Source organism: Blennius ocellaris (assembly GCF_963422515.1).
Source record: "Blennius ocellaris genome assembly, chromosome: 9".
NCBI classification, from domain to species: Eukaryota; Metazoa; Chordata; class Actinopteri; order Blenniiformes; family Blenniidae; genus Blennius; species Blennius ocellaris.
Genome location: NC_137658.1, coordinates 10,424,222 through 10,445,284, shown reverse-complemented (window position 1 = coordinate 10,445,284; position 21,063 = coordinate 10,424,222). Strand labels below are relative to the sequence as shown.

The 21,063-nt window shown below is 44.3% G+C and overlaps 1 protein-coding gene across 1 annotated transcript in view; it reads right to left on the bottom strand.

Annotated features, from left to right (window-relative positions):
* The window catches only part of ndst1b (N-deacetylase/N-sulfotransferase (heparan glucosaminyl) 1b), a 44,463-nt gene extending 25,887 nt beyond the window's left edge, over positions 1 to 18,576 (bottom strand). The window contains exon 1 of the mRNA XM_080501830.1: positions 18,440 to 18,576. The gene's annotated coding sequence lies outside the window, so the exon portion shown is untranslated. The remainder of the gene's footprint in view (positions 1 to 18,439) is intronic.
* Positions 18,577 to 21,063: the final 2,487 nt, after the last annotated feature.

Here is a 21,063-nt window from a genome sequence, read left to right as displayed (position 1 = left end):
ATCAGAGGTTCAGATCAATACACCCTAGCCTCAGGATATGAGGCTCGAAAGCCAAGTAGAAGCACTTAAGGAGAGGGGAATCCGTATTGATTACAAAGGGTTAATGAAACCTTGCTGGCTACGCTTTTTTTTTTTTGAGACTGGAAATGCACAATTCGGTCAGGTAATTGATACAAATCTATAACGTGGGCTTTACTGAAGTGCTGCTGAAGATTTAACACAACTGCATCAAGGTCCCTGGCCTTGTGTTTTGATACTTAACAACAAAGGTGACATCAGGTAGGATGGAATAATGATAATAGCTCCTCAGCCGGAGCGTAGCACGGTGCCACAATGAATCAGTGCAGACCGAATTAGATGGCCAGAAAAAAACAACAACTGGTGAATCTTTCATCTGCACTGCGAGTAAAAAAAAAGTACGGCAAGGTTCACGGTGCCACGACATCTTTGCTCCGATATCAATTATTCAGCATTGCCTTTTCTTACCCTTTAATTATACATCAATGTTGGAATAACAAAGGCGAAGGATGCTCACCGTGTTCCTGCTTACAAAGGCCGCGACAATGAAACCGGATGGGGGAAGTTTAGCCTTTAGGTGAAGGCTGGCGAAAGGTGGAAGCCAGAGGGCCTTCGGGCTGCTTTCCCCTGCTGCCAAGCTGTCATTTATGATGTGTCCGCCTCACCCACTGTGTGATCAGAGATCAAAGGGTTAACTGAAACCCTGGCCTATAGCCCTGCGCTTACATTATTCAGCAGCTTGTTACAACAGCCTGTTCCCTGATCTCACACACGGGGAGACAGAGCTGGACACTCTGGGGAGGGCAGCGCTGGGGACGAATAGATGGATTAAGAAAAAGCCATGACAGTGAAACCAGAAGGCTGGAAAGAAACAAGAATAGAATGAGGATGGACCTGATGGATGGATGCAGAGGGGGGGGGGGGGGGGGGGGGGGGGGATGGTGGAATTACTGGGATGAAAAGAGGTATTGAGAAAAGAAAGGGATGAGAAAGTGGTGAAAGGTGGATGAAACAGGCAGAAGAGGAGTGCTCTTCATCCAAATCTGCCTGCTGCCAGGAGAGAACTTCTGAATATGAATGCTCAACCTTTGCTCACGCACTCAATTTGTGAGCTTCGGCTCCACACACCGAGTGAGGTAAACAGGTGTTTTACACAATATCTAAAATGTTTTCTTTCTGGCCTTTTCACAGCACAGTGGCAGAAAATGCTGCAGTCCATTTTCCTCCATATTCACTGTGTTGAAGCATAATCACCACTAAAGGCACTCTGTGCTTCACTGGCAAAAATACCCAAATTCAACCCTTTCTTTCACTTTTCACTGTTAATGAAAGACGTGTATACAGTATCTGGTGGGGTTTTCAAACGGATAACAGTATCCAGTGCCGTACACTCATCTGATATAGTGCTCTTAGACACACGCGAAAAACAACAAAGCAAAACAACATCCATCAGAGGAGCGCTGAACTGACAGCGACCATGTTTTGGGAGCGTCCTGTTTATAGTCCCAGACTTGCGCCGCAGCTCAGTGAGCGGGCTCCTTTGTTCATTAATTGATTGGCCTCCCCCGCTGGGCCCCAGTAACTAGGTTACACAGATCCATGAAAAGAGGAGGATTGCCCCCCCCCCCCCCCCCCCCCCCCGGTGAAAGGCAAGAGGATAGATAGACGACTTCAGGGCAGACATCCGAGTGTTAATATAACTAATGGAGTGAGGACGACAGTAACTTTATTGAAATCACCCTCATCTAATTCGAGCCAGCAGCTGATGAGAGCAATGAGGGACGGGAAGGAAGACCGGATTCCATTATGCAAGGGTGATGTCACCATCATATCTACTGCAAGGGTGAGGCGGCGAGAAGGTGATGCGATGAGCGTGTGTGTGTGTGTGTAAGCAAGCAAGCAACAGACAGCGTGATGTTCAGTACCCAGCTGTCACTTGACGGCTCTCTCTCACAGTCATACTGACAGGAACTTCTAACATCACTTTGCACACTGTCACCTCCTTTCCTCCCAACAAAGGAAGATGGGCTTTTCCAACACAATGGAAGCATTTTAGTGAGTGCAGAGGCGGTGATGTGGACTTCACTCAAAGGTCTCTGGCATTAGCTTCAGCTGGAGTGCCAGGCCCTTTAATTGCAATGATATTTGATGAAAGTGAAGCCAGTGACTGTCGGATTATTTCCAAAACACGAGCAACCATCACAGGGACATTGTGTGTTTTGACCAGTGGAACCAGGGTATAAACTTGGTTAACGTTTTACTACACAAAAAGTTCCTGGTTTGGAGGTAGTACATTAAAAAGGTCCAGTACGGTTGGGGGTGTTGTCTGCAGTGCTTAACATATATGACTGGACGACTATCACACTTCACCTGCCACAATGAAAAGACAGTACAAGACCCAGATTGGAGATATGGTGCAATGCAGTCACTGTACCCGACAATTATGGCAACGACGGAGGTGAGCAGTAAAGCAAAGCTCTCCGTGTGTCAGTTGGTCTACATCCCCACCCTCATCTCTGGTCATGAAGAGTTGTTAAGTAACATCTCGGACGACAAGAAAAACCTGACAGAAAGTGACATGCTGTTCTGTCTCAAGCCCGGTTCACACGGCGGGATTAGAAAATTGTCGGCAGATTTCTCGAACCTAAGAGACCACACACACGACGAATAAATAATCACAGGTTTAACAGTTTTGGTCGTACAGTGTGTTGTGTTGCAGCCACTCAGCAACATCAATACACCAAACACAAACCGATTTCACTCGCGAACATCCCCAGATCAGACGGGAAATCTCGCAAAACCTCTCGAGAGCAAACGTGATTCCAGAGTCAACAACCCTGGCGGACGAAGAGGATGTAATGGCGATCACTTGTGGTTTGTTTTTATCAGAAAAAAAAAACACGTTTTAAAAAGAAGTTGGTTCGTCATGAGAAGTGTTTTGATTTTTGGATTTCCCGTGTGTTTCCGGTCCGGCGTTTCCTCGCCACTACGTCACCTTGCTTTCCGATTGGCTACGTGTTACAGTCAACAGGCTCGTGCTCGTTCCACCCCCCCCAGGAATTCACATGAATTCCACTTTATTTCATAAATTAACTCAGCTCCCGGATGTTATTCAGTAGGAATTGAATTAGTGTGACCTCTTGCACCTCATTGCAGGCTGAGTATGTCCAATGTGTAAAAGCTAAAAAAAAATTCCGTTCATTAGCTTGTGGTGAAAACATAAAAAAGTCAAAAGCTTAACGCAGTGGGAAGGAAACAAAAAGAACTGGGATTCTGCCATCAGCAGTACAAGCCGGCTGACCTCAGACAAGCCGCCACAGCCATCAAAGCCATAACCACTAACCAGTGTCTTTGGAGGGGAGGAAAAAAAACAAAAAAAAAACACAACCTGTCAAAAATGAGACCATTTATGTTAAGCACGTTTTGTTTTCTGTAGAGGAATAAAAGCTGCTGCAGGTTGAAATTGGACATGCATTTACAAATCAGCAGTGTAACCTAACGAATACACAGTGAAAAGAAACGGGCTCAACGAAAGCCAAATTTAGATTTAAAGAGGCACAATAAAAAAAAGAAATCCGTGTGAACAATAAACATCTTGCCCAGCCCTGCAACTCCACCAATAACAGGGCTGGAGACAAGCCGTGCCCTCCCCGTCTGTGCAGGCCCCAACAGCTGAACCAACGGAGGTCCTGCATCTCCCCTGCATACCTCAGCGGATACAAGTTTCCACCATACAGTTTATCCCTCAGGTGACAGGACTGAGCCCCCGCCACTACCAGAGATGGACTCAGACAGATGGAGTGGCGGGGAATGTGGCAAACAGTCCACTATGAGCCAGATGAATACAAGCTGTGTGAGTGTGTGTGTGTGTGTAGTCAGTGTCGGGGAAAAGTGGTGTGGATGTCACTGGCAATAGCTTCCAATCTAAGATAAAAATCAAACGAGACCTCAGGCAGCCTTTTAGAGGAAAAATGCCTATCAGTGTATGACTCTGCAGAATTTTCTTTATTTTTTTGCAAGCGTAGTACTTTTTAACCCAAGTGGGGTGTGACGGTGCACAACGTAATATTAATATAGAATTTCTTCCTCCCACCCCCGAGCGATGGAGTCATAATGCATTACTAACTCCGGTCTGGCTCGAGACCCCAAGCAGCAGCGCAGTTGACCACTTCTCGCCAGAGTTGACATGTGGGTCACATGGGGACAGGGCAGCATGGATGAGGTTAATGTTACGGTCACTGACAGCCTGAAGGAGAAAATGCGCGGATGCGAGTTGAGGAGATTCAAAAATACCTGCACTGCAAATTGCCGTTGCTTTAATAGTGTTATCTATAAATTCTCCACCACTTACTCAGTACTTTTTGATTTTGCAGCAGCGGAGGTTGAAGGTTTATCTTCTGTCCAATCGAGTGCCACGAGCTTCCGGCTCCAATCAGTCAAATCCACCAAAAGACTTTCTTGGGCAAGGATGAAGTCAGAAACAGAATTATTGTACCAGTAGCCAGTAACCATTTGCTGCGTTTGCGATTTGAAATCACTTTAATTTCAAGCTGTCCGCAAAGGTGATTTGTTGAGTAGGAAAATGTCAGGCTGTAATGAATGCTGAAGTTTGCCGCCCCTTGTCAGAAAGTGTGGAGGATGTCATTGAAAACATGCCACATAGTTTGGAATGACCGTGGTGCAACTTTTTGGACCCATTGAATCAGTAAAAGGTTGCGAAGTCGGGCACCACTTTTCACGAGATCTCACTTCTGCCTCCTCCCAAGCTCCTCATCCTCACACATAGAGGAGTATACAAGTTTAATTAGCTGCGCCGTATCCCTTGATGACTCCGCCATTTCCTCTCACTGGGAAGATTAACCACCACAACACTAATATCAGCCTCCACATCAACACAATTAGGCGATGAGTGAAATGTGAGGCGTGTCGTCACATTTCCCCGGCTTCATTAGGGCTCACAGAAGACAACTTGACGACAGACAAGCTGCTTCGTCTGCAGGTTGGGGAGGCACATGAGCAGGTGTACTTAGCAACCTTGTCGCTATGGGATGTGGTTCGAATTTGTCCTAGATAACACATTATGACTGGGTTTATTGTTGGGAAAGGAGGGTAGAAAATTAGCTCAAAGGGCGCTTTCACACCAGATCCAGAGTTTCTTTACTGCTCAGCAAAGATGCCAACTTGTGAAAACATGAATCCATCCATTCATTCAATACACTCTACCTTGCTCACAGGTGCCACAGCCCACAGTCGCAGAGCAATGGCACCAATCCTCACTAACTACAGGCAAACATGGTGTGTGGACATAGAGAGAAAACCAACTATGGGATTGCGTTTAGTGTTTTATGACCATATGTGAGCTAGCCATTTTATAAGGCTTCTAACAGAGTTAAAAAAAAAACCTATGCGACCTGCACAATATGATCAAAACACACAAAGTACCTTGTCTTTAGTCAAATGTATGGAAGTATATTTGCCAATATTACCAGTAAAACAATATTTAACCCTGTGTTATGGCCTTTTAGAAATGACAAGTTATTCAACAACCATATTTTATTAACTTATCCATCCCCTCCTACTCAGACAAATAACTTGCCGCCAAATGAATGTAATCAATCAGATAGTAGCTGGCGGCAAACAGACGGAAAAAAATGTTTGCATTTTGCAGTGTTGGTGTATCATGTATCAAATTAAGTTTTCCAGTTATTCACATGTCTGATATGCTTTCACTAGGCTTTTTCTCAAGCAGTCATATCGCAGCAACAATTAAAACAAAAAACAAAACTACCTAAAAACACGCAATTGGTCCGATTAAGATTAGATTTGACTTCAACACAATTTTAATGGTGGGAGTATACTATTTACTGGAAAGGCCTATCTGACAACCCACAAATACTTTGGCAGTATGTTTGAGCATCAGTAATGAGTACTTTTAAGGCAAATATTTAAATTTGGGAAACCAAGTTTGTGTTTCTGCAACCTCCAATTTGTCAAGTGAATCGAGAACTCAGTAGAAAAGCAGCCATACGGTTGGACTGAAGAGCTTGTTGAAGACAATCCATTGTTTTAAAATGAATCCAGATGCTTCGTGGTTTAATCCGGTGCATTTTTTGGCCAGAATATGTCATTCTTTCAGTCAGTCTTGAGGTTTCTTATTAGTTCTCGTCAGCCAAGCCACCACCCAAAGCAGGAGTGTTCAGTGAGCAAGTGAACTTCTGGGACCTTTGGGTGCATTCGTCTTTTGCTCTGTTAAAAGAAGTCTTTGCCAACTACTGGAAATTACACTAAACAGAGGGGGGGGAAACTCAAAAAATTACTAAATATAACAAATTTAAAAAAAAACCATTGCCTCCCTGCTATTTGACAAACTGCATTTATACTTTAACAGAATTCTAGAAAAACATGGAATTTGTCATTTTCTGGCAGGGTAATCACCAAAATTACATACAAGGCTGACAGACCGAAGTCTGAAAAACAAAATAAGGCACTTCAGCCCCTTAATATTCTGCCATAACCAAATTGATGCATTAGAAAATACAGCTCGTTGTACTAACGACGCCATTAATTAAAGGCCCCATTTGTCATTCAAATGTAAACCAAAGCAGAGAAGGAGCCCCATCATTAAAACTCAAAACACGAAACTAGAACATACTGTAATTCATTAACTAACAAGATAAACAAACTATACCAGACAGCAGAGCAGATCGACCAGTTAATAAATGGCAGCCATGTTTTGGCTACATCATAAAGGTCGCATCCTATATAGTACATTAAAGAAAAGTGTTGAACTTGTCACACATTTGCTGAGTTTGAACGTCACTGAAATATGAAGGTTTCTTCCTCCTCAGTTTGTCTTAATGTGATAACAATCTGCAGCGCCTGGAGGGTGTGGGATCTTGTGGTTCATTTTAAGAAACTTTACAGATTTAATGACTAAATAATTCGTTCTGCAAGACAAAAGTGGTGTGTGTGTTTTTTTTTTTTGTTTAAAGGCTTCCATTTATATTTTTAATCCATGTGAGCTGACAAAACATCTAAACTTCCACAAACCCCGGGGGGGGGGGGGGGGGGGGGGGGGTAGTCTAGCGAGCTGTGGCCACGTACAACCATGGATAAGACACTGTTTTCCGCCGGAACACTGTACAGCATTCACTTTTCCTGCTTCGTACTTCCATCCACATGTCAACTTCTGTTTCTTACAAGAAAAGCAACAGCAACACTTTTGGGTAAATGACACTCATTTCTTTTATTACAGTGTTTACATTCGAGTCAAAGATGGTAATTTGATGCGACAAATCACTTTGGCAAACACATGAATGTGTTCTCGCGGTTTTCTCTTTTTTTGTGGGGGGGGGGGGGACAATAACAGTCATCATTCGCAGCTCAGCGGACAGAGAAGCAGTCGATAGTTGTGCACAGACCAAACATGCAAAACTTCTTTCTTTTTATCAAGATTGGTTTTGAATGCAGAGCCAAATATTACCAATTTCGAAAATACCAAAAACGACAATAACATCCCATTTAACCAAAACAAATATCAAGTCTGGAGAGTATGATTGAAAAGAAACTAAATGGATTTCCAATAGAAATTTTCTTTCCCTTTTTTTCCCTCCCACTGCTTCAGCAGTCTCAAGGCTAAATTAATTAAAAGAAAAAGAAAAAGCAAAAAAGGTGCTTATCCTGCGAGTCAAACATATCCATTCACACACTCAAACGCCACTAAAATTCTCTCAGTACTTTGCTTAAAGACAATACAAACCAGGCAAGATGGGGAATCAAACACATACCACTGTCCTTAATCACAACTTTCTGCTATAATGATTTATTTCATATGACTTATGAGTAAGAAAAAAATATAAATAAGGTTTAGCCTTATGGTTTAGTCTCAATATAAGATTCGCTTTTGAATACAAAGGGAAAAAAATCCATAATAGACCAATTCTGACAAAAGTCAAGTTTCTGGATAATACACTGTGCTCTGAATACAATTGCTAATATTGAAAAGGATGGTGACTACTATCATTTTTAAATGTGATGGGACTATTGGCACATTGCTGGTGCTGATGTGAATAATACGATAAACCACAGTAAATAACACAGAAACATAATGGAGAAATAGGAAAAGGATACAAGCGTGTTTAACACATGTTAAAACTGCCTGAAGCATTTTCTAAAGGTCACAACATTTGCTTCTTGAATAACCACATACTTCCATTCATATATTTTCAAGAGAAGCATTTCATGTCAATGCCGACCTCACAATAGGGTGAACCTGCAGCCTCCCCATGTGTTGCTTTTCAGCAACGTTAGAAGTCGGGAGTGCCGATGAGAAAGGAAAAAGTCCCACCAGGTATGCAGTTGCCAGAAATATGTGGATCAGTTTTCATAAATTGTTGTTTCTGAATCCCTGTGTGATTTTTTCATTTAGACCTTCAAGACCACATAAAAGGTTCCCGGCAGGAAAAACTCCTTTTCACTGCATATCGAACAAACACAGACAGGAAGACAGAGCTATCCTTTTGATCGGACAGACTGTCAGATGACATTCGAGCACACAGCAAATATTTTCAGCTTACTGGAAACATATGTAGGCTCATGGATGACAATCAGGCAGGAAGGATAAACAACATTCTTACTATAGGATCACACCCACATGATGGGCAGGCCTGTCAATCTCGTGAATCAATCAAGCAGCTGCAATTCAGATCATTGTATGACAAAACGTGTGCGACGATGGGAACACAGCTCCACCACATTGGTTTAAAAACAAAAACAAAAAAACCCGACAAAGGACAAAGTAGAGAGTTTAGCACTCAAATCAACCGCAAAAGCAAAACAACAAATGTGCAGCTAATTGAGACATTTTGCTCAAAGAACTGCTTTACTGATGGCTTGAGCAGCAGGTTCAAAAACGTGTAACAGAAGAAGAAAGGGCTGCAAAATGTGCCAGTGAACAGAAGCACGCAGAACAGAGCAGAGGAGAAAACATGCAAAGGAGGGGGGAACAAGAGCGCTAGAACAGAGAAAATCCAACAAAAGACAACAGAACATAGTCGGAACACAGTGAAGCCGAGCACAACACACCAGAACAGGCTGTAATTGTGTTGTGCGGGACTGACCCCAGCGCATCCCAGCAGGCATTGCATGATGAATGGGCCTGGCGATGACTACACCCCCCCCCCCCCCCCCCCCCATCCTCCTCCTCCTCCCCTCACATGCTCTTTTCTCCCCCTCTCCTCTCTGTTGCCACTATTAGTCCTTCTGTCCCTCCCTTCTCTCCCCTCCTTTTCCCAAAACCACACTCTATTCAGCTGCTGCCATCCCACAAGATTAATTTGCATTCAGTGCACTTAGTCCTCGTATTGTGCTTTGACACAATGACATATTACAGTGCACAGCACACCTATTAAACATACAGTCTAACTCGAGGGGTGATGCATTTTTTCCAAGATGGTTATGATAGAGTACAAATGTGTAGGGCAAGAAGCATGCGGGTACAGCTTGATTGGTTTTGAACACAGACAGGCTCTGACACACAAGTCACAGTGGAATCATTACAGGAACAGTTAGATAACCTCAATTAATGATTCACTAGACCCAAACTAATAAACTGGGTCAGATTGTGTTAGCAAGAGCAGAGACCTTCAGGTTAAGGCTGTGTGAGAACAGCAGTGAGACTGAGGCAGGGGGAGAGAGCTACAGAAGGAAAATTAAAGAGAGAAGCAGGAGAAAGGCGATAGAGGTGTTGGTGTTACTTCTTGTAGACCCTGAGGATAGAGACAGTAATGCATGGGAAATGGGCTTTTTCCTCCAGCTTTCATTGCTCCTGTTCTTCCACCGTGCCCATGTCCAAGGGGAGCAAGAAAGAAAAAAATAGAGGAGACCAAATTTAATTTGCTACACTGTCTCTAGCCATCACCCAGTGTGCCTGGGGGCAAAAGAAATGGGATTCAGGAATTTGAAAAGATGACTGAAATAAAGAAATAAAACAGGGCACTCAGGAGAAAGCGTCACAGACAATAGCACAGAGGGTGGCGGGGAGAAATGAGAGCAGAGTTTGAGGGGAGTGGAGGGGCGGCCCAGAAGCCGGGAGACTGCTATGTAGGCCAGATATTAACTGTATGGTTATCAGAACCCTGCTCTGAAGCCCGGCCATCTGTGGAGGCCACAGGGTTACCCAAACAATCACATCAGAACTGCGATTGTAGCCAGTACTGGCGGTCCAACATCCAAACATGGAGGTGGCTGAGGGGTTAACAGCCCATTACCTCACCCCGTTGCACTCCCAGGAGAGACACTGTCTGAGGCTGTGGCAGTGGTGTGTGTGCACTCTCCTCAAAGCCCAAAGCGCACCTTTGGGCTATTACTCAACAAAAGAGGGGCTCAGTCGAGTGATGCCAGCGGAGAGATGAAGCCGGCGAGCGGAAGGCAAAGTGGGAGACATGGGCGTGGAAGCTAGAGACTGTTCTGGTTTCACATTACTCCCGTCCAGCTCTCCCCTACCTGTCACACCACAGCTTTGAGGACTCGACAGTAAAGCGCAAGCCGTCAAATTGCTGCTTAGCCAACGTAGGTAAGAGGAAAAGCTGGTGGATAAAGCAAAGCGTGAAGGACTTAAGTGGACCAGAGTTGCGTAATGTATAGCCACAACACTGTGGTGTGCGATATCGTGATTTCATTATCAGAGTGTTGACTTCAGTTAATCCACTACTCAAGTCATACAGCTGAAGCAAAACCAAAGAGGGGGCCTCCCTCTCGGCTCATTGAAAGCCAATGAGCTCTGGACGAGCTGCAGCACAGAGTTGGGGGCCATTACCAAGAGAAAACAAACACAGACCTCTGGCCAGGCACACACAACCCGGCCCGGACACCTGTGTCCTATTCACCAAACATATCCGGCCACTTAACACTTCACAGAGGGGGTAGGGTGCTGTTTGTGTTTGCAGGCTTGCACACCCCACTAAAGTTCTTTTAGCTTTGCTTCTTTATTCAAACAGTCTCCAAGCCACTCTGTAAAGACCGGGTGCTCACTGCTGTAGCACTTTCTGCTGAGAGCAGCCGACCGTTGCGCTGCCCGTCGGTCAGAGCTGACCCCTCGTGGTGCTTGCTCTCTCTGTATAAAACCGAACCTAAACCCGGCAAAACAAAGCTCATTCATCCTGCTGTCATTTGCAGTCTCCAGCCGCCCTTCTGTCGAGGTGCCCCAGCTGTGTCTGGACTGACCTCCGGGTTGCCGACACCTGTCCTGCACACGCCAACAGACCCGCACACCTCCATCCCACCCACAATGAATGCGAGACAGCAGGCCGGGCAGACACGGCATCGCCTCGGATCAGTGGAGGGGGAGACTCCGGGCTGCCAGAAGCTAAACCTTGGGTCGGCACCATTACAATTCTTTCCACCTCGGCAATCCAAAATGGAGAAGCGGGTTTGTCATCAGCTGCGCTCACTTTGTGTCGAGGCATTTGAAAATCCACCGTAACAATTTGCTAAATTGAAATGGAGATGACCCGTAGCCCTGGAAATGTTCTCATAGTTTCCACCCAAAGATTAGCGGAGATAACCGGGCCGAATTGTTTGGATGTATTTATGGCCGTCGGCATGCCATGATGCTTTGTTTGCAGTGAAGTCAAACGCACTCACAGATGGGAGCTGACTGGACACCAGATGACTTGCGGTGGTGTGGTCTGCTCTGGGGCTGAGAGAGAGAGAGAGAGACAGGGGCACTGAGCACCAGATGCCCCACTAAAGTTTACTCAGTCCTGCTGCTCTGGTGGGATGCCACAATGCTCTGGCCCCGTTTGCTCTCCAGCCGTGGGACAGTGAACAAGAACAGCATGTCATGGATGGGAATGGTTAATGCTACGCCTTTTGTTCTTACTAACAACTACCTCCATCATCACAGGCTAACCACCGCGAGCCGAAACCACCTCCCTGACCTTGTGTAGGTGTTTGCTCCTCGCTTTCTTTACAAAAGCGCTGCTTCTCAGCTTGACAGAACCAAAACGCGCACTGTAGCTGGTAAGCACATAACAAAGGTTTTGTCTTGGCATCAATTCAAAGCTGCAATCTTATTTAAACTTAAAGACAAAACAAAATACTGCAAAAAACCAACTGCTTCAAAATGAGGAAGCAGGAGTACACTCTATACCGTTATCTGCTGGGTGGTAGGTACTTCGAAATAAAAGTGATGCAATTTAATTCAACAACGTAGCAATAACTTCTACTTGTGTGAAGTTTGTAACATTCAGTATTAGTCTGACCTGATTTTGATATTGAATGTTGGGATTACTTTAGCGCTGAGTGACTGAATACCATTTTGAACAGTTTGTCTTAACAACTCTTCTGAATATCACTCATGATATTCACTCCATCACTCATGAACATAAAGACAGTAAATGACTTGAAAAAAGGACTTGAGTAGCACAATGTACTAAAACACCTCCAATGGCCTGTAAAAAGAAGAAAAAGAAAAATGGAGATTTTGTTTAAGGAACACTTTTTTTTCGAAATACATAAGATCATCATGCCAAATTAGTTTAACCCTTTATAAGTCATTCATCGAAATGCTACACCTCAGAGTGGTATCAACACTTTGAAATTGGTGTAAAACACTTCTGTGCTAACTGCTGGTGATAAAACATTGAAAAGCATTATATTGACCAAGATCACACCAACATAAATCCAATGAGCAATTTGTCCTCTTGAGATATGAAAGATTGGCCACATGCCATCATCTACTACTGTGCTATTACATAATGTGGAAAAAAAAAAAAATCACACACACACACACACACACACACACACACACACACACACACACACACACACACACACACACACACACACACACACACACACACACACACACACACACACACACACACACACACACACACACACACACACACACACACACACACACACACACGGAGATAAATCAATGCAATATCTAGCCAATAATTATTCCTGTAATTCTCGAGAGCAATCATATTCCTGGGCGGGCAATAATGACAAAATAGTATAAAAATTATAATCAGTAGTTTCATAAAATATTTTGCTTAAGAGCATTTTGATAAATTGTGATTAGAATAACTCAGTGGGCAAATAATAGTGGAGTGACAAAAGTTTGGCGAGTTTATAAAAGGCGAGCACTTACATGGACAGCACTAAAGCCGTATCATATTGCATCCAAAATCCAAGTCAATATTTGTTCCTATTTCACAACATCATAAAAAATCTACTCGGGTTTTAGTTGCAGTACGACAGTATACAGGCAAATGTATGCAGGTGTGTGGGCGTTGTAAACAAATCATTTCTACAGTAGTTGAGTGCATGTGTGTGGTATCTGCAGGCAAATTGAGCCGAGGCCATTGGACAACTGAGTAAACCTATCCCCTTCCACCTGCCCTCGCTCCATCGCGAGCTTTTAGCGCCAAACCACAGGATCTAAAGTTATATTATATAGCTGCTGTCCCGACATGTATTCAGATGGACAGAATCATTCTGACGTGCACTGGCAGGACCCACATTACCATAAATTTCCTGCTCTTACTTATAATAGTACAACATCTTTAAAATCAGAAATGCCACACATCTCAAAGCAACACTACGCCTACATTCAGACGTGTACCTCCAACTCAAGTCAGAAAAAGTGCTGTCCAAACAGCTAAATGGACGAAGGCAGAAAAAAAAAAAAAAAAATCTAATCATATCAGATGACTGATAGCACTTATGATGAGGACAGGGTTAGAATATCCTGGAGTGAAGTGGTGCGTTCCCATTACCGCATCTCTCCATCTCGGAAAATGGCTTCATTAACAGGCCAGTGCCGAGAGCTCCCTTGCCGAGTATATGACTGAGCAGTACCCCGAGGGTCTGCTGGAATGGCTGAGGTGAAGTCCATTAACACCCGACAGCTTGTTTTTTGACCACTAAATAAAACAGGGTATTTTTCTGCGTCTGCAGTATAAATAGCCTTTAGCTCAGAGGCTGGGGAACATAAATTTCAAGGGTAGAAAACCCTCTGCAGGGAAGGAAATTAAAAACATAGATTGATATGCGCTGATCTGAAACTAGTTGAAGTCATAAAATATTACAGGAGGAGTCGTGTCACATGGTTAAGCAATTTCACAAGGGAGACGGTGCAATTGTCCTGACAACCAAATCACATATTCAGTACAAGAGCAGGACTTGGAGTATAATATTTCTTTGTTACTATAGTACACTAATGTTATTCTCTGGCTGAGTGCAATAACCATAAAAAAAAAATAAAAAAATCATTGATCATTTGCTTCGTTTCCACCAGGAGCTCCCCACAAACCATAAGCTGACTGTTTCTTAACAGCACAAAGGTTTCTCTGCATAAAAATTCTTTGTTACTGTATTTCTACATCACTGTTAACATTACATATCCTTTCAATCATGTAGGTTTCAATTCCATTAGCAACCATTGAGTGAAAAAAAAAAGTCATTAATCATTAATGTTACGCTCGCAAGACGGAGATAGCGGATATTGGTGTGCCTGACAATGTGATCCAGCTTTGAAAGTGCCCCACTGATGTAATGCCGAATATTAGTGCTTCTAAATTCACCCTCATCCTGGCATTAAAAAAAAAAAAAAAAAGTTTTCTAGTGTGGGAACTACTGTATTACACTCAGAAAAGTAGAACCTTAAGACACAGATTCTTTCCATATCTTATCCAGAGTGCTGCCAAGCAGGCACTAAAGATCTTTGTATGTTATTGGACAGAAGTTGTTTTGGCTCTCCATTTTTCTTTGATACATCTGGCACTTTAGGAATAATATAATATCAAGTCACCTGAAGGGTTTCTTTTTATGTCAAGCACTGCCTCTTGCTTTAGATGCATGACTGCAACGGTTAAAATGTCGTCATCGTCACAGCACACCTGTGTATAAGGAGACACGCGCACGCACACGCAATAGATCTCCATAATCTGTCCTGCTCTTCTGGTGTATTTGCTGGTCCCTCAGGCAAACCGGCGCTGGTGCCTTCTGAGCCTATGACATAGCACTTACTTTCCCAGCACTTGCACTCCAATCATGTGCCAACTGATGAAACGCTACACCATCCTCACCATTATTCGTCTGGATACAGGAGCCTCTGGAATGTATCAGATTCCTGCCTCAGGGGGTATGCACCTTGGAAACACAGTCCCACTTCCACCAGCAAAAAGCCTCTCCCACTTTTCCCCTCCGTCTATCTTTCCATTCAGCAAAATTCCTACAGAGGCCCGCTTGGTTAACACGACCCCCCCCAAAAAAACCTGACTGACGCGTGCATATAATCAATCTAAATCTCAGAACAGCTTCCAAATCTCAATTTTTCGGACTGTTCCCCAGCTTTGTGTCACAGCGATAACTGCTGGATAAACACCATAGTGAACTTCACCCTTTGCTCAGCCACAGTTAAGGCTGGGTGACACTGCCCTCCCTGCTTAATGGCAAGCACCGGAGCTCAACGAGAAATCCAAGTCAGAAAACAATTTTGTGGCCTAGAGCAACAACGGTATAACATATCTCCTCTCACCAGAGAGAAACAGTTATGCCATGCAGCACTCAAGCCTGTAGTATTGAGTATCTCTGAGTCATTGGCCTGCGTAATTCAGTCTGGGGAATTATGACAGTGGAAAATCATTTCCCAGGGCCGGGATAGGAGGCCATGGCTAATCGTTCAGTAATCTGATCTGCCTGCATACTGTAGCATTCAGCCGCGCGACTAGCCTAGCCAGCCAGTCACACATGTGGACACCCCCAGAGCCTGCCAACTGTCTGATGGAGGCTAGCACTATTCAAAAACAACTCTCCAGGTTTTCCCGTGGATTACAGATGCTATCGGATCATTTGCTAATACTCGCTTGTGCTGTGCTGTTTAACATGTATTTACTCTTCCCCCACTCTCCAATACCCCTCCTGACTGTGTAGCCTAAGCAGAGAGAGAGAGATAGAGAGAGAGAGAAGCCACAGTCAGAGACCAGGCAGAGAAAGACTCTTCACTACCATCGACGTGACAGGCCACAACAGCACGAGCTGTATTCTGCATTACGGAGCTTAATTTGATGAGAAGACATGCTTGTTCATTTGTTTGCTTGTCAAACAACATGCTATTTTTGGGCGATATACTTCCATTGTATATTTGAGCCTCTCGTAGATCCAGTGGCGTTGTAGTAGTGCATGAATGGAAGCCACAGGTAGCAGCACTGTGGCACAAAGCAGTGCTTATACCCAGCCGAGAAGGTTGTGGGTCTCAAGTTTTGGAAAGATGCCTGGCTTCAGCCACACTCTGAAGAGACCCCCCCCCCCCCCCCCACACACACACACACACACACACACACACACACACACCAAGTGTGGCTACAAGGGGCAGCAACATGGAAAAGTACAAGAACCGGCACGTTGTTGGGAGAAATACTTCCTTAAAATTACCTGCATTAAATATAATGGCATGTTCACTCCATGCAATTAAACCAGGATCCTCCTTGACGTGGAGATAAACGGCAGCAATACAGATGGATCTCCGATTGACACACAGCCTCTTTCAAACTGTTCCACATTCAAAGCTGAAAAGACAAACACTCCTGTCTCATTCTGATAAACGTGCAGAAGCCGCCCGGTGACGCGATCTGTCATACACAATCATACCCACACTACTCTATCAAACCGCTGTGTGTAAGCATTGTAACCCAGTCGCGCTACTTTTCCAGGTATATCTAAGTGAAAAGATGCTGATATATGATCAAATGGCTGCGGCAGCAGTGGCAGCCTTCATCAGCTGAAAGCGCTACATCACAGCACGCTTGGCAGCCAGTGGGAGCAGTCAGATGGAGGGTAAGAACTACCAGACAAACAGTTGGCCTGGATAAATAGAACACAACTTAAGATTCAGCTCTCCACAAATCTGACAAACAAATGGCAGTATAACCATGTTTTTTGTTTTGTTTTCTTTTGAATGTCTGCAAATGGGATCAGCCCTACTTTTTAGGTTTTGTTTTGGGCTTGTGTGTTTTTTTTTGTTTTTTTTTAACAAAAGCAGGGTGGGACAAGTGATAAACAACACATGGCTTAGGGAGTTGCAAAAATGTGGAGCATTGGTCAAACAAATCTCATGATACACAAAACCAGAAGGAGGGCAATCTTCAGTTGCAAAAAAAAAGAATAAAAAAATCTGCAGCTGAGGCGAAATGCAGGGAAAATCCTTATGACTTTGCCAAACACATTTGGAGCATGAGTCATTCTTGCTCATAAATCTCTCACTCACATAGGTGCACGCGTGCATGCTGGTAACCCCCAAGGCAACAGATTTCAGGCAGGTCTGGACTGCCCCTTCTTCTTCTTGTTCCCCTCCCCTTACCTTTCTTAAGAGCAGAATCAAATGTTTATAGTATTTAATAGAAGGAGCTCTTGGTGGAGGCAGACATTCACAAAGAGTAACAAAGCAGCCTCGCACGGCACAGCCATGGGTCATGCTGCTTGAAAGGCTGGTGCAGAGTGCCACAGCAACAAAGCCACATGTCATCAACATTTTACAAGTGCAACTTCGTAGGCGGTGGATAGAAATTGGCCGGCTTCCTTGAGAAAGTACAGAATAGTGTGGCAAAGTCAAGAGTACCTTGCAAACACAGGTCATACGGAGGATATTTGGAAATGCTCGTAATTGCGATCGTCTGTTGAAGATTCCTTCAGGTTGCAAATAATAATAATAATAATGAGCAATTATTATTGTTGTGTGATCATGGTTCATAATGAACATAAATACATTTACATAATCGTTTAATTTGCACACTAAGTTGTTTTGGCCTCTTCCCTGCAGAAGACACTGTGGGAGATAAATAGTTGTATTGTGGTGAGATTATTAGCGATAACTTGCAGCGGGCGGTAGGAAGGAAACGGTCCGTGGCGTCGCGGCTGCTACAAAGTTACAAAAACAAGTTGCTCGGTGGTCTCTGGTTCCGGTGCTGCAGGCTCCGAGTCCACACACACACACGGAATCCCGACGATCGATCGCCGAGCAGAGCCGCCGCCGCCGCCGCCGGACACGGCGCGATCACGACCACAAACTTCCCCGCCGCCCGCTCCAGGAGCACCGTTAGCCTCCGTTGTTTCCGCCGCGGCGGGCCGCCGCGTGGACCTTCCGGGAGCCGCGGCGAGTCTCCAACCACAACCGCCGGGGTCTCCGCGTCCCCGAGCCGCGGGCGGAGAGAGCGAGAGAGTCAGGCCGAAAGGCTGGCCTGAGCGCCGTCTGCGCCAGACAACGTACACACACTAGCCTGGCCTGTCGGAGCGAGCGAGCGGGGCTTCTCGGTCGTGGAAGCAAAACATGCGAGAAAAAAAAAAAAAGGAACAAAACAAAACAAAAAAAATAAAAAAAATCCCACTCGCGTCGTGTCGATGTTGTACTCACCTTGCTCGTGTATCTAGTGGACGATGCGCGCGCTGGCCGGGGAGGAATGCTTGGAGCAGAGCGCGCCGGGCGCGTTGTGTCGTCGTCTCTCGGCTCGCTTGTCGGCCGTGAATGTGGATGGAAGCGGCGCAGCGGACTCGGCTGGGAGAAATCGGGAAATGTGAGAAAGCCTCTCTCTTTTCTGCAGCCCTGTGCTCCGGCAGTAGCCCATTACTGTCGTCAGGAGGCGCCAGTGCGGCGCATTTTTGTCTGATATGCGCATGCATGCGTACGAGACAACTCCTCAAAGAAATCACTGTGCGATCATATTCCTGCAGGGGCTTATCTGCATCTGTGCACTTCAGAGCTGAGATTATAGCGGCCTTGATGTGCTGTGTGCTACTCCTCTTGTCGCAATTTAATAGTGGTGTGATAGAGGAATTATCTGGGAAGTTGTTGTTGTTTTGTTTTCGTTTTTAAATGATTTCTCCCGTTCTCAGAAAATAAGAGCCCCGAGGTCGTTGAAGTGGGTTTGATTAGTCACCACAGTGTGCAGATTACACACCATGGACCCAGGGTGTGTTTGCAGGAGAGCATCAATCTGGGCTCCCGAATAACAAATCACTTCAACGTGTCCATAAAATCAGCTACTAATGCAGCTCAGTCATGCCGACCTCCTTATTGTCTGTACAGCTTCAGTTTCTCTGGTACTGGCTTCATTCCAGGGACCACATCCTGCATGATGTGATTGAGTGGGCCGGGCCAGTAAAATGCTCTCATATTCTCCTTTTGATGTAAAGTTTTGAACAACTCCAAAAATTCTCCATAGCTTCAATGAAAAAAAAAAGTTTCAATATATTATGACAAGAGTTCACATACAGTTTGATCTTTTTTTTTAAAAACGAAATCTCACAAGCTCAATTTGAAACTATTTAACCAGTTTTCTTTACTGAAAGTTCAAAAAAGAGGCACTCCATGAGCATCTTTTGGCAGCCTCCAGCATTTTTTCAAAAATTCACCCTCACAGTATGGCTTTGGTCTATCTGCTCTCAAACATGCATTCATCTTTTATACCACTTTATTCAGTGGAGTGGTGCTGACTATAACGTGGCTGCCAGTCCATCACTGGACAATTACTGACAGATGCAATCACACATACAGGCGATTTAACACCAAATGCGTGTATTGCATCGCGTACCCATGCAGAGAAAATCCACGGTCATACAAGGAGAACAAACAAACTCTGCAAATACAACCCGGAGTCAAAGCCAAACCATAAGTCAATTCTACCAAAATTACTGTTCCCATTCAATCCTAATATTTACATAAAGAAAACTATTCTGTAGCTACACATTAACCCTACACATTTACCATTAAATTATGAATATATACTCAGGGGTGCATGTCATATTAACACTCTAAATAGTGTATTAGCCTTTCTTTATACTATGAGCCCCCACGAGTAAGAAATAATATATTCGCTCTTTTATACACACTGTAAAGCTGAGAAGAGGTGAATCCGCAAACCTTAACTACACTGTGCAAGATATAAATCTACCACCTTTAGGCCAAAAGGAATAGCCCCCAGGCTATACAAGTGTTATTCAGAAACATGTTGCCACAATATTGGGGGCTTTCATAAATAAAATGTCTCAAATGGCAGGAAATTACAAACTGCTCTAATTTAGAGTCTCTGAAGTGTATGCCCATAGTACAAGAGTGTGAAAGCAATCAACAGCATTTTGGCAATATAATTACTGGAACTGAACTGCAAAACACAGCGTTTTGTGATACAGTGGTCTATCTACACATCCTCTGAGCGTGTGACTCATGAGGTTGGTGATTTTGATTACAGAGTGGTGACTAAATCCAAGACAAAGCCATCCTTCAAAACAGCTTTGGCTGTCTCATCCAGTCACATGATGGAGGAGAGAGCATCACACGACTCATTAAGACAAAAAAAGGCAATGCCCAGAAGGTTTACTTTGGTGTCCTACTAATCACAGGGCCACAGACAGACTGTGCAACTGGCTACGGAGAAAGACAAAGCTTTCTGGAGAAATTCATGATCACAGTGGCAATTAGTGACACTACAATACACATCTTCTGCGCCCTAAAGTCACTGTATACCAGCACAAGATGAAGAAGAACAAAACAACATGGTCGTTTGCCCATCGAAGATTCAAGATTAAACATAGAGGAGACTTTCTACCCTCATTTGCTGAGTCGTTGCTGCACTTTTAAAGATTTGCCTGCTCTCCAGGCCTGTATCTAATCCCTGCCCTGGCCTCTGACATCATAACCTCACACTGGCCTTAAATAAACATTAGGGACTTAATGCCCATCCGTAATCTTCAACATCCCTTTCCCCAGTAATTGGAGTTTCACACCACAAAAACACCCTGACCTGAATCAGAACAGGTGGATAGATAAACTGTAAGTGGACAACACAATTGGCTTATACAAGCTCACACACACCCAGAAGCCAATCAGTATGTGTCTCACTCATCTTCCTTCTTCCTCTCACACAGAGTGTGGCTTAAAGCCCTTATATTGTCTACGTTCTTTTATGCAGTCCGTGCAAATGTAAGTTTTTTGTAAACAATCGCGCGCGCATAAATGAAGATTTGTTTTGTAAACGCAGA